Consider the following 14,175-nt stretch of genomic DNA (forward strand, 5'->3'; position numbering starts at 1 on the left):
GAAATGCAGTCACAGTGCTAAAAACTTGAAGTGTTTATTAATTTGGGGCCCTCCTCCATATACGGAATAAGTTACCAAATATATTTATTACCAAATATCACTATTACTAAGAAATATTATATGCCAAAGCTGTACCACTGTTTTTCAACAAAAGGTTAGCTGTCCTGTAAAATATGTTCAGGGGGAAAAAGATTCCAAGAAAACAGATGCTCAGCCATAGACAATATTTCCTGGTTTGCTTTCAGGTTATTGGGGCCTTGTGACTAATTCCTAAGACAGGACAATGTTAGTCTCATCTGTGTGGAGAAATTTTAAGCCAATACATAAAGCTTTTCCTATACACTTCCTCATTAGATACCTGAGATAAAGAGCGCTGGGCAACATAGGAAAATACTCTGGACTGAAACAGTCCCAGAGCCCAAATGTGAGCAGAGTCTTCCTTCAACCAAACAGGAACATGCATATTGGACTCTTAGGTGAGTCAGCAATATACTTTTATGTTTTTGAGAAACTTGCAATTTAGAATTTGTTACTGTTTTATATATTAAAACTAGAGGCCCAGTACACAAAATTACCGTATTTTTCGGACCATAAGACGCACTTTTTTCCCCCCAGAAGTGGGGGGGAAAGTCCCTGCGTCTTATGGTCCAAATATAGCCTACACATATACTTTTAAAAAAAAGTTTTTTTTACTTGCCCGGCTCTGTGTGGTCTCTGTGTGCTTGCCCGGCTCTAAAATGCTTCTAAATGCTGCTGTTTACTTTACAGGGTTGATTACATGTGTTTATGACTGTGATGTTGGGTTTTAATGCACATAAAATATTTTAGGACACTATTTGTTTCAGAATCTTTTTTTCTTCATTTCCCTTCTCTAAAAACTGGTGCGTCTTATGGTCCGGAGCGTCTTATGGTCCGAAAAATACGGTAGTACACGGAGGGGGGAGGGTTGTCCATCAGCCCAGCCTGCACGCACTCCAATCTGATCCCTTGAAAGATGTCCACAAGGATCAGGCCTACTCGGGCAGCTGGACAACCCTCTCACAATCCAGAACTGCTGGCTCCCAACTGCTTGCCTGCATGATTGCCCCTAATGACTCCCCTGCAGCACAATTGATGCCTAACTGCTCCCCAACCAGCCCGATTGCTCCTAACTGTTCTTTGCCAGCTTGGTCACCCCTAACTGCCCTCCTCTGCAAGCTTGGTCACCCACAATTGCCCCCCCCTACCGCTGACCATCTTGTGTCCACATAGCGGTGGCTATCTTTGACCACTTTGGGGCAGCCATCTTGTGTGTTGGAGTGATGGTCAATTTGCATATTACCCCTTTAGTAGATAGGATAACCAATAGATGATTTGTTACTTGGAAATGAGTTTCATTCATAAAAAAACATGAAGGTATATGCCCTTGGTTGGCATTCAGGGTGTAGCTACCAAAGGACAATGTATAACAGGATGGAACATTTAAAGAGCACTGCTATGCCATGTAAAATATTTTATAACATCTATGATAACGTCAGAGACCAAATACTTCCTACATGTGTGCTTATAGGGAAAATGATTGTACAATATATATTAATTGCTTCCCATTAATTATAGAAAGAGATGAGCTAAGGTAAAACATTTGTTAGCAGAACTGAATAAAATAGAGAGAGGCTAATTTTCTTTCTTTCTTTTCTTTTCTTTTTTTTTTTTTAAAGTAGGCCTTTTCTGGAATTCAACTAGGAAGAAATGAAATGGCAAAGGTCTTGAACTAAACACAAATCCCATCGAGATTTTTGAGTTGGTTAAAATATGAAGTTCAAATTTCTTCACAAAATCTATTATTTCACATGCCATAAGGTAGCTGCTTTTAAACTATAAGAAAGAAAGGAGAAAAAAAAACAAAAAACAGCTATGTGCCTGAGGTAGCAAATAAACAATCACACTTAAGGACTGTGTCTAAAAAAAAAAAAAAAGAACATGGAGAAAGTAGTGTTAGTTCCCTTTATTGTTTCAAGCAACTAAGCTTTAAAAAATGTTTCTTACCACAATTTAAACCATCTATCATTTTTCTAATAACTGAAAAGAAACAAAAAAAGGTTATATGGAGATAGTTTATGTTGTTTGGTGGTAAGAAAATGAGAAAATCCTATTTCTCATTAGTTAGGGGATGAAGTTATCTGCTGATCCAAGTTTTTGCTTAGAATATTTTAAGAGAGTAGAAAACATGGACATTGTTACTGTGTAGAAAAGGAGACAGTTAAATCAAAATAATGAGACTTGTGGCCCTTTCACACTGAGTGGCCAACCACAATATGAGGCCCCAAGTTCGTGGAGATGCCTGTGTCTTACTGTATAGATGTGTGCAGAGTATCACTAGGCAGCCCCTGTGTGAGCACAGGAAGACACACATTGATTTGATGGAAGGTTAATCCCAGGTCTGTATGAGGAAACAATATGAGGTCAGGGACAGAAGAGCAGGAAAGTTTCAAACACTGACAAGTTTATGGTTCAAGGTTAATAACCTTAAAGTTGAAGTTAGAAAAAGATGGAAATAAGTATATGCAAGGATTTACAAGTAAGCATAATAAAGAACAGTCAATTCCATAAAAGATGAGCAAAGTATTAAACGTAACAGAGAAGTGGAAGAATGAAAGGTTGTGATCAGAAAATTAGTTTGTCTGACTGTGCATAAACAACATTTCTGGAATGTTACTCAAGTCTGTTAGTTTTTGGATATGAATGTGGTTTTGAGCGAGGAGGAAGCCAGCACTTTCTCCCCTCTCCAGGGATTGTGGGGCAGAGAAGAATGAGCACCAGGAGAGAGACTGAGCACAAGAATTTTGTTATTCTCCATCCCAGAAATCCACTGACTTGCGCGCATAGAACTAAAAAAGAGAACAAATGTATTCTAGCAGAGAAATGGATAAGAAGCATTACACCAGATGAGTGATTTCCATAAATTCAGGAAATCCAGAGACATATGAGGGCTTGTTGGTTGACAGACAAGAGCATGAGAGATAATTTTATGCACAAGCAGGGGCTGCAGTGCAGGTTGACCAAAGTTACTGAGAACTCAAGTGGACTCTGCTCTCTGAGTTCATAGACACATAAAATGGGAAAATGAAAAGCAGCTATAAAGCCAGATTTTAAACTGGACACACTTACCAGTTATGAAAGAGCCGCATGTTAGAACCAAAAACTACCTTTTGAGAAGTTTTGAGAACAGACACACCAATCTGTCACCACACCCCTCCCCTATTCAACACGAGTGTGGCCACTGGGCATTGGCTTTAACCCCGTCCAAAGTGGGAAAATAACTTAAAACAACTGTGAAGAGAGAACTGGGTTTTATGGCAAAAGTAATCACTCAGAAAAAATGTCCTCAGGGACCCAAAGGCCATCTCCCCACCAACATATCCCAGTGAAGAGTCAGAGATTCAATGATGTCACCCACATGCACAGCATCTTTGGTCAGCTTTCTCCTCAGTCAGAGATCCACTGTGAGAAAACACATAAACACACAGCAACAAAGGAAATCTATAAGAACTAACTATAGCAATCAGCATAGTCTCTCATTCAATAATAAAAAAGTAATACTTAAGAGAAAAACAAAGATTATTTTTGACAAGTTTAAGAACTAATTATATTTAAAAATGTATTACCTCCCCCAAACCAGTAAAATATTAACAAGAAAAAAAATGGTTTAATCAGAGGATGAGAAAAAGGTCTTAGAAATTAAAAATATTAATGTAAAGCATAAACAGATGAGTTTCAAATGAGAGTAATTTTGCAAAAAAAAAATTGTATGTAATGAAGATGAGAATCTTCTACATAAAAGCACTTACCCAGTCCTATAAAATAAGAAAAACAAAACAGTACAAATCTAGCAGCTTCACTCAATTGCTTCAATGAGACTTCAAGGAGGTAAGACGACCCTTTATCTTACAGAAAGAAAAAGAAACGAAGCAGGGCACTTGAAACAAATCACATCATCATTCATTTATCTTAGTAAAATCAATGTATGTGAGAGAGAAAGAGAAAATGAGTTAGAGTACGAGAAAATTATTTTGATTGCACAAGTCTGTACTCTGCAAATTAACAATACGAAAAGAAGACATTTGCTAATTATCAATAAAATAAATACATTTTTCATTTATACAGACGATCAGAAATGTTATCTTGTTTGTACCCTTATAAAGTAAATTAATTGAGGTAAGGTTGAGTAAAGGAAGAGGAGAATAAAAGAGAAGTTACAACTGTCAGGATGCTCTAATTTCGGAGCATACAAAAAGAGATCTTGGTAGGATAGGTCTGTAGTACAAGGAGAGGGAAACCTGTACAGATTGATGTGAAGTCCCCTAGAAGTCCCTTGGGAGAATACCACTAGAAAAAGCAATTATAAATTCTAAAAGGAATGACACTGGTTAATTTTGAAAGCTTATAGCTTGCTCATCAAGAGAAAACAACATGAAAAACCTCAAAAGAAACAGCAGTTGTAGTCCTAGCTGGTTTGGCTCAGTGGATAGAGCATTGGCTTATGGACTAAAGGGTCCTAGGCTCAATTCCAATCAAGGGCATATGCCTGGGTTGTGGGCTTGATCCCCAGTAGTGGGCATGCAAGAGGCACTCTATCAATGATTCTCTCTCATCATTGATGTTTCTGTCTCTCTCCCTCTCCCTTTCTCTCTGAAATCAATAAAATGTATATTTTTAAAAAGAGAAATAGCAGTTGTAAAATAATACCAAGTCAAAGTTAAAAGCAAATTAAAATCATAATTTAGAAAAAAAATGTTATAGTGCCTAATGACTAAGATTAGGCTAAAGTACGCTATAATTGACACATAACTGACACCTCATTGGCTTAACAAATAGAGGTATATATCCCATCAGTCAGGTTTGTCCTGGGCCTCAGCAGTTTTAGAGTGTAGCTGCCTTGCAAATGGTGACTCAAGGATTCGGCTTCTTATATCTCATCATCATGTCATCTGTAATATGGGATGCAGACTTCTGCAACAGGAGAAGATGTGCTAAAGGATAATGCATTAATGTTGTTCAGTAAGATACCACTGCCATTCATTGGTAGACTCTGGTTCCATATTCCTGAGTCTAAAGATTTGGGAATTAAAAAGAATATAAGGACTTTCAGTGAGTAGTAAATTCTCCCACCGTAGAATATAGAACATGAAAATCAATTTGACACCTGAACATTTTTTGTCAGAGAGCTACAGAGAATCTGGTTTTGAACCTGCAGAGAAGAAAATTAATCTCAGCATATTTATTGGACCTTCCATAATCAGTATTATTATAACCATAAAAAGGTAATTATTCTTTATTATTTACACTGCAGCTAATAGAAAAATAGTTTATTTAGAAATTTAAAGTAAATTATGATGTAAAGATACTTTTATGATGTAAAGGGATTATGAAGTACAAAGTGGACATTACAAAATAATCATGAGGATGTGAAGTACAGCATAGGGAACAGAGTCAATAATATTACAATAACTATGTATGGTACCAGTAGAGTATTAAAAATATTAGGGAAATACTTTGTTAAGTATATGATTGTCTAACCACTATGCTTTATACTTGAAACTAATAAAGATAACATTAAAAAATAAAAATAAAAGGTAAAATCATACTCAACAAGATGGAAGTTAGCAAGGGAGAGTTACTTAATGATAAGAAACATCATTAATATCTACATGTTATATGTTAGGGAATAAAAAATACTGTTAACATTTAGTGGAACAAAAAACAAAGGGGTAAATCAGCTGCAAAGATAACCAACTAAAAAGTAACATAGAAAATATGAAAAATTTGAAGACTAAAGTAGGAATAAACATGGCATAGTATATGTTTAAAAATCAGCACTTTTCATAGCAAAGGACAATACATATTTTTATTTTTTTATTTTTTTAAAATCAATCTTTATTGTTCATATTATTACAAAGGTTCCTCATTTCCTCCCCCCTCCTCCTGGTTCCCACCCCACCCTCTGCCCTTTCCCCACCTCCCATTGTCCTCATCCATAGGTGCACAGTTTATGTTCAGTCTCTTCCCGCATCCACCACTCCCTTTTTCCTGGAGAATTGTCAGTCCACTCCCCTCCCATATCTCTGATTCTATTATAATCAACAGTTAATATTGTTCATCAGGTTTTTTAATTTCCTATTTTTGTTGTTGTTGTTTTTTTTAATTAATAAACTTTTATATTTTTAAGAATAAATTTTAAAATCTAATAATTTTAAACCTTGTTTTTCTGCCCTATTTTTATATTTATGAATTACAAGAGTATTATTATAGAGGGGAAATAAAAATAATTAACAATGGAAACATTTAAAATCATTTCTATAGCAAATAAAATTGGAAGATAGAAGTGTGGGTTGGAAGACTGTATCTGTGTATTATGCTTTTTTATCATTTAATTGAACCAGGATGCCTTATGGGACTTTCCTTATTGCAGGTGAATTTCTGAAGTCTCAAAGCTGAAGACTGTGAGTACTAAGGGCCCATTTATTTTCATGAGAATTGTTAGTGATCTAGAAGGTGCACACACTAGTTCTCTGATTCTTAATCCATTAGCCACTTTTAGGTTATAAGAAAAATATAGTGAAAAGTTCAAAAGTGAGGAGGGTTTCCAAGAATCACTGCCAATCCCTTGATAAAGAAGCTAGGATAAACCATCATTTCTCCATGGCAAAAAGGCAGTGATATTTCCCATCCCATCTTAAGACAAGTGAGGGGAGGATTCAGGAGTCTAACATAAGAAGATTGGGTTTATCTGTCCACAGGGACTGACTTATTGCCTCTTGTGTAGAGCTGGCTGATGTCCAGAACCGTGCAGACTAGCATTAGCCACCACTCTACCTGAGAAGCTGAGAGAGGTTTGAGAATATAATATTTGCCCTTGGATTCGGGAAGTTACAGAAAAAGCATCTTATCAATAACTCTCAACAATAAAAGCCCCAAGATGAGAAGCTGGCTGGAACTGACAGAGATACCATGTTCAAAGAGAAGTCAGGAAGGATGTGTCTCTCGTCCAGAATTTCATCAATGGTCTCAGTGGGCACCAGAGAAGAGAGCCAAGAAGTGCTGCCTTGGAAGGACCCAGCTAACAGGGCTGCCTGATTTTGCGAGAAGACCCTAGAAGAGTACATTTTGCGATCCATGCCACTGGAGGAGGAATGGAGGAGAAGTAGTTTCCTATTTCATGGGGTTTAATTATTCTTTTACCCAACCCTGGCAAGTCTCTGAGGAGCCACAAGCAGCCTGTTAGAGAAAGGGGCAGTGTTTGGGTGGGAGGGGGGTGTTATTGGAGAGTACTGCTCCAGAGGACACCATCATCTGTCCAAAGAGATCTTGTCTGCTTTAATCCCTCTCCCCAGTGTGTCCTGGGGCATAGGACTGGATGAACAAGACAAAAGGGCAGGTCTTGTGATATTTGTTATCAGACAACTTAAAGAGTCTAGGTCAGTTTTGAACAGAGATGAATGTGAAATTTTAACTTAGATGTGGGATAAAATGTGTGAATTGATTGGATCAGGTTTCCTAATACTCGAATGAGATCTAGAATTCTTTGATGGGACACAGTGTCCTTGTCATCCTTAATTGGTGTTGGCAAAGTAGGAAACTGATATAAACAGTGGATAAGAGAGGATGTCATGCCTGCTTCATATCAAGTGAGCTTCCTTAGGGTTTTATTTTTCTTTTGAAGATGAAGCACCTTCTACATCATAACTTTGAAAGTCTGAGAACTTATACTTTGAATCTGTACTCATTTTTTTTTCTTTTAAATGTTATTTTTGAGCCTTTTGATCTCAAAGATACTCTAGATGTTTTGAGACAGGCTTTGCATTTTACATCATTCCTGGTCTTCCAGGTTTTAGTCCATTTTTAAATGTTTACAATTTATTTAATTAACCAACTTTCAAGCTTTTGCTACTTATCAGAGTAGGAACAAATACACTGTCAATGTTGTCTGTCTGCATGCCCTTGTGCTTACGCATAGAGCTCTGACGTAATTCATACACTTCGGGAATAGTTTTAGAGGACAGTAACTTCAATCTGCAACAGCTTCCTAATTCTTGTTCAACATAAATGTTGTGCTATAACAGTTGTATCTTTGTTTGCTACAAGTTACCAGAGTAGGGATGTTCTCAGATCTACTTTCATCCATTCTTCCAACAAACAGAAAACTCATTGTGAGGTACACAGAATCCCAGGCTAACAAAGGAGATATGGTTATGGTCCTTAGATAGATATTAGTAAGGGGGAGCTAGAGACAGTAAATAAATACATAAATACTAGTAATTACAAATGGATTAAAAAACAAACCTATAAAGCAACCCTGGCCAGTGTGTCTGAGTTGGTTTGAACACTGTTCTTACACCACAATATCACTGGTTCGATTCCAGGTCACGGCACTTGCCCCCAAGTTGTGGGTTTGGTCGTGGGTCTGAGTGTGTACTGGAGGCAACTGATGGATGTTTCTCTTTCATATCAGTCTCTCTCTCTCTCTCTCTCTCTCTCTCTCTCTCTCTCTCTCTCTCCCTCCCTCCCTCCCTCCCTCTCTGTCTCTGTCTCCGTCTCTGTCTCCGTCTCACACTCTCTCCAAAATTTAATAAAAACATATTTTAAAAGCTATAAAGGAAAACACTGTGTCCTAATAAACACACATTAGCACTGAGATCTTAGGCATGAATAAGATTCATGAGAAGAAAGGTGGCAGTATCAGAAGTAATTCATGAATGTGTTCCTTCTCTGTGCTGATACTCTGCAATCAGAAGATGGAGTTCACATTAGAGGAGCAGGAAGATTGGATTTTGTGATTCTCCACCAAAATAAAACTTTTCAAACATATTTCCCAATGTATCCAACATATGTTGCAAAACACTTTTTTTTCTCCCCCAGAGAGCTTATTTCTACTTAAGAAAGAATATTTATGTGAGTTAATCTGAGCTTTATCATTTTGGAAAAGAAAAACCCAAACAAATGAATACATGAGATCGAAAGCAGGACACACGTTTACATCAGAAATTGTGTATCTGGAGTCATCTTTTGTCCTGACAGCATAGACAAAGTTTTCAGGAAACACACATTAATGACTCAGAATAATTCAGGTGAAAGGACGCAAAACTGCCTTTTCTCCTTAGTCTATTTATTTTCTACTTGGTTTAATTTGCTGGCAAAACAGAGATTGCAAATTTGCATTATTTAAAACAGTGATTATCCCTGCTAAGGAGCATTACTAAAAATCAAATCAAAACTAATGAATACAAAGAGCAAAGAATAAAACACATTAATGGCTTTTTAAATAAAATACTTGACTAAGTACAAGAAAGAGTACTTATTTTTAAGAGTATTTAAAATTAAGAACCTTGAATGTAATCATCTTATTCTTGGGAGGTGATATCAGTGATCCAATTACTTATGGTAATAGAAGCCTCCTTCACTATTAATTGTTGTTCACATTGACAAGATTTGCTCAGATAGGTATTTATTAGTAAATGCCTTCTGCATTCTATCTCACATTTGAAATTTTGCTTGAACACATTTATAAAAATCTAATGTAGCACCCTATTGAGTTTATATTTTTGAAGTCCAGATGAGGAATAAAGGGAGATTCCACATGTTAAAAGGAAACAGATCAGTATATTGTCTCAGTCCCTTGGAATGTTTAGAAAAAGTAACTTGCCTAAATTTCTGAGATATTGACTTGTACTTTTGTTTTTTAATAATATATTTTATTGATTTTTCACAGAGAGGAAAGGAGAGGAATAAAGAGTTAGAAACGTAGATGAGAGAGAAACATCGACCAGCTGCCTCCTGCACCCCCCCCCCCCAATTGGGTTTATGCCCTCAACCAATGTACAGGCCCTTGACGGGAATCGAACCTGGGACCCTTCAGTCTGCAGACCGACACTCTATCCACTTAGCCAAACCGGTTTCGGCTTGACTTGTACTTTTCATTTTATCCATATTTTAAAAGTATTCATTGATTCCTAATGGGTAATTTTTTCCCTCTAATCTGAACAAAATTTTAGAAATTTATTATATATCTGTTGCTAACAATAACTGTGAAGGAAGCATTATTGAGTAAAACAAAATGTAGGTTATCTGTGAAATTTAGGTTTAATATAAAAATTTCAGCCATTAATATTTTGTATGTTTTTATCTACATCTCAGTAAAAAAAATGAAAATAAAAAAGTGCACATCACTATTGAGAAGCCATAAGAAGGAAAAACACATAATATACCACCCTATAGTCATTTCAATCACAGTTTATAAAAAATTCAGAAAGCTGAGATGCCCAATATCAACTTTTGAATTATAGAAGCATACACTACAAATGGTCTCTAAAATCTCTACTCTGGTTTAAATTGACTTAAAATTTATAGTGGGCAAAAACTCCTATAATAATATATGGATTCTATGTAAAGAATGTAAAAAAAAGCAAACAAAAAAGCTTAAGTTCTATGTTTTAATCTTTTAGTCTGCTTTGGAGCATACTCTTCTTAAATTGTATTATTAATGTTCAATGATTCTCAAAAGTGTTAAAAATATAATCTGTGTTCTTTTTAAAAAATATATATTTTATGGATTTTTTCAGAGAGAAGGAGAGAGGTATAGAGAGCTAGAAACGTTGATAAGAGAGAAACATCGACCAGCTGCCTCCTGCACCCCCCCCACTGGGGATGTGCCCACAACCAATGTACATGCCCTTGACCGAAATCGAACCTGGGACCTTTCAGTCTGCAGACCGATGCTCTACCACTGAGCCAAACTGGTTTCGGCATAATCTATGTTCTTGACCAGACCTGTGAGACAGAATTTTTGGACTGGAACCTGGATTCTTTGTCCCCTGCATCCCCTACTCCTTACCATCTACATGGCTTCTACATTCCCATGAGTTTCCTACCAATCTATGCCTGTGGGCTGATGGAAGAGGCAGCCATCTCAGCACTTCTCATTTATGCCCTCATAAATGCCCACGATTTTTTAAAACACATATTATGACATTAATAGGACATTTAGGAAGTTAGGGAAACAACTGAATACAGATGTGAAGGAAAGAGGTACAAAGAGAGCTAATGGCCTGGAGCGAAAGGTAAAGAGCTCTGTGAAATGATGTGGTGGCTCCAGCTAGAAACATGGGGAGCGTAGGAAAAGGAGAGGCAATAAGCAAGTATGAAGGTGGATTAGTAGTGCCTGTAAGTGCTTATGTTAGTTTTTCACTGATGTCACAAAAAGGCACCACAAATTTAGGGTAGAGTTCTTTCTGAAGACTCCAGGAGGAAGTCAGTGTCCCTGTCCTTTTAATCATCTAGGCCAACCAATAAACTCCTTCCTTCATTTTCAAAACCAAAAATGCTGCACCTTTCTCTGACTTCAGCCTGAAAAAAATCTTCCCTCTAAAGGACTCATGCAATTAGACTGGCCCAACCTGGTAATCTAGGGTGATCTTCCCATCTCAAAGTCTTTAACCTTAATCACATCTGGAGAGTTCTTCTGGCGTATAAGTTAATAGAGTCTCAGGTTCCAAGGATTGGAATATGGACATCTTTGGGGGTGCCATTTTTTACCTACCACAGTGGTCAAAATTTCACAGAAATTGGTTATGATAGAAGAATCTTAGAAAAAAGCTGGACTTTCTATCTGTCAGGGAGGATTTATGGTTTGCATATATTTTGAATTCTAACAAAATATAATCTTAGACATGACACTGAAAGATGAAAATCAGGAAGTTATTTGTTTCATTCGTGACTTTTTTTAAAAACAGAGGATAATTTATTGTCTTATATTGTTTCCATTGTTTCTTTAAGTACATAGTTCAAAAGAATGCTTCAGTTCTTGAATAAGATCATACAATAGGAAAGTGGAGGGCTTGAGGAAGACAGGAAGAAATATTCTATATGTCAAACCCTGTGTATGTATGCTACAGAAATGAAGTTAGTATCCCTTTAATATTTTTATATGTCTCAGTTATAGTTACTTTTATAAACCGAGTCAATAAAAGGCTTTTCATTTGCTATTCTAAATAAAATAAAACCTATAGGTTTGGTTTGTTCATGTGTGGAGGGTTATCCATAACAAGACTATCACATTCATAATCCGCAGTTATTTTTCACAATCTTTTGACATAGTTTAAACTTTAAAGGGATATTCATGTTCTTCTACTATGGGGAATTTGACACATATAATTTTAAAATCAACAGACCTTAGACAATAACTCTTAAAACTTTATCTAGTTCTCTCTTTAGTAAAGACATAAAGACCACAATTTAATTTCACAGTGAAGAAATACTGATTTTAATTTAAATTTAAAAGTAAACAACATACAAATACCTTCTCCTTTTCTTTAACAGTACTCCAGAGTTTTGCAATCTTAAAAAACATTGGGTCAATAAATTCTTCACTCAGAATTTTACAATAAGGTCTGTGATTTAAAGTAACAGTTTACACAAATCTAAAACAGTGTATTTGAAAACTGTGATGTTTTCTATATATATACTTTTTTCATTTACTTTCTTGACTTAAGTATTAAAAGCAACAGTGTACAGATGATTACTCTGAGGTTCTGGCATTGAATAAACCTGGATTCTAGTGACCCTTAATTTATACTGTATGCCCTTCATACCACACCAACAACTTTCTACATTTTTCTAGTCATCAGCTGCTGTGAGCTGCTGGACCCAAGCTTCTGCACCTGCACTGTTCCCCCTGTGGCACCCTTTTCTTATCCACTACATAAATGGGTTTCAACCTTTTTCATCTCAGGGAACACATAAACTAATTACAAAATTTCTGCAGCACACCATAAAATACTTTTTTTTGCCGATCTCACAAAAATAGATATAATTTTGATTCATTCACATCGAAAGGCTATTATTGTGTTAGCTGTTGTCATTTTTTTATTTGACAATCTTAAGAGAAAAGAGGTCAGTGCACCTGCCTAAATAGTCAGGTATTGCATATCTTAAAAATCCTTGTGGCACACCAATTGAAAAACCACTGCACTAGATGAAAGTCAGTTATTTGTTTTCTATTTATAACATGTTACTTTTTAAAATCTGAATTTTTCTCATCTCCAATTTACTGTTTCTGAATCTGATAGCCATCCATCAAAACACCCATTTTAGTAGATTATTTTTTCCTCTTAATCTTAATAATCTTAATCTACATATTTTATATATTTGTATTTAACAAAAATGTCTGCCATGTGAATTAATAATATTTTTTGGCACTTGAATATAAAGCTTGCTATGTATTATGGTGACTTTATTATTTGCTTTGTAGGAAATACACAATGGCTTTATGTTATATTATACTAGAGGGCCGATGTACAAAATTTATGCACTGGGAGGGTCCCTCTGCCCCCTCTTACAGCTTACAGGCGAGGAACCTTCAAAGGATGTCCTTCTAAGAGCATTTCAGCAAAAAAGGTCCCTCGTAAGAGGCAACTAGCTGATCAAAGGAAGGCACCACCCACATCACCCTGCTGCTACTGCCACTGCCAGCCACCGCAGCAGCCAAGGTGTTTTCATGAACATGGACTCCAGTCCCTTCACCATGAAAAAATGACAACTTTCTTTAGGCATTTTCAAGATGTCTCTTTCATAGGATATGACATTTCTTTCTTTTTCTTTTTTCTTTCTTTCTTTTTTTATCCTTATCTGAGGATATGTTTCCATTGACTTTGAGAGAACATGGAGAGTGGAAAAGACAGAGAGAAACATCAATGTGAGAGGAACACTTAAATTAGTTTCCTCCTGCATGAGCCCTGACCTGGGCCCTGGCCAGGGAGGAGCCTGCAACCTAGGCACATGCCCTTGATCAGAATTGAACCCAGACCCTGTGACCAGCAGGCTGAAGCTCTATCCACTGAGCCAAACTGACTAGGGCAGGATATGACATTTCTTAGCCACTCCAGCAAGGGATTTTCGTTTTTTCCTCCAGGAGTGAGGTGGAAAAACCCTAGATCACCTTCTTGGATTCTTATTCTCAAAGTTACCAAGAATACTGTGAGTGGTATTCAGGGAGCTTCACCTATGAGCAGTCAGAAAAGGTGTTTCCTCTGTAGCTCCCATGCAGAGGCAGGACAGACGTTGTGACAAGGCCTCTGAGACTGGGGGCCAGGCCCCCTGCATGTTGTGTCTCTGCTCCGGGCCGCCCCAAGCCCCTCTTCCTGA

Source organism: Pipistrellus kuhlii, unplaced genomic scaffold (genome assembly GCF_014108245.1).
Source record: "Pipistrellus kuhlii isolate mPipKuh1 unplaced genomic scaffold, mPipKuh1.p scaffold_m20_p_5, whole genome shotgun sequence".
In the NCBI taxonomy this organism is placed as follows: domain Eukaryota; kingdom Metazoa; phylum Chordata; class Mammalia; order Chiroptera; family Vespertilionidae; genus Pipistrellus; species Pipistrellus kuhlii.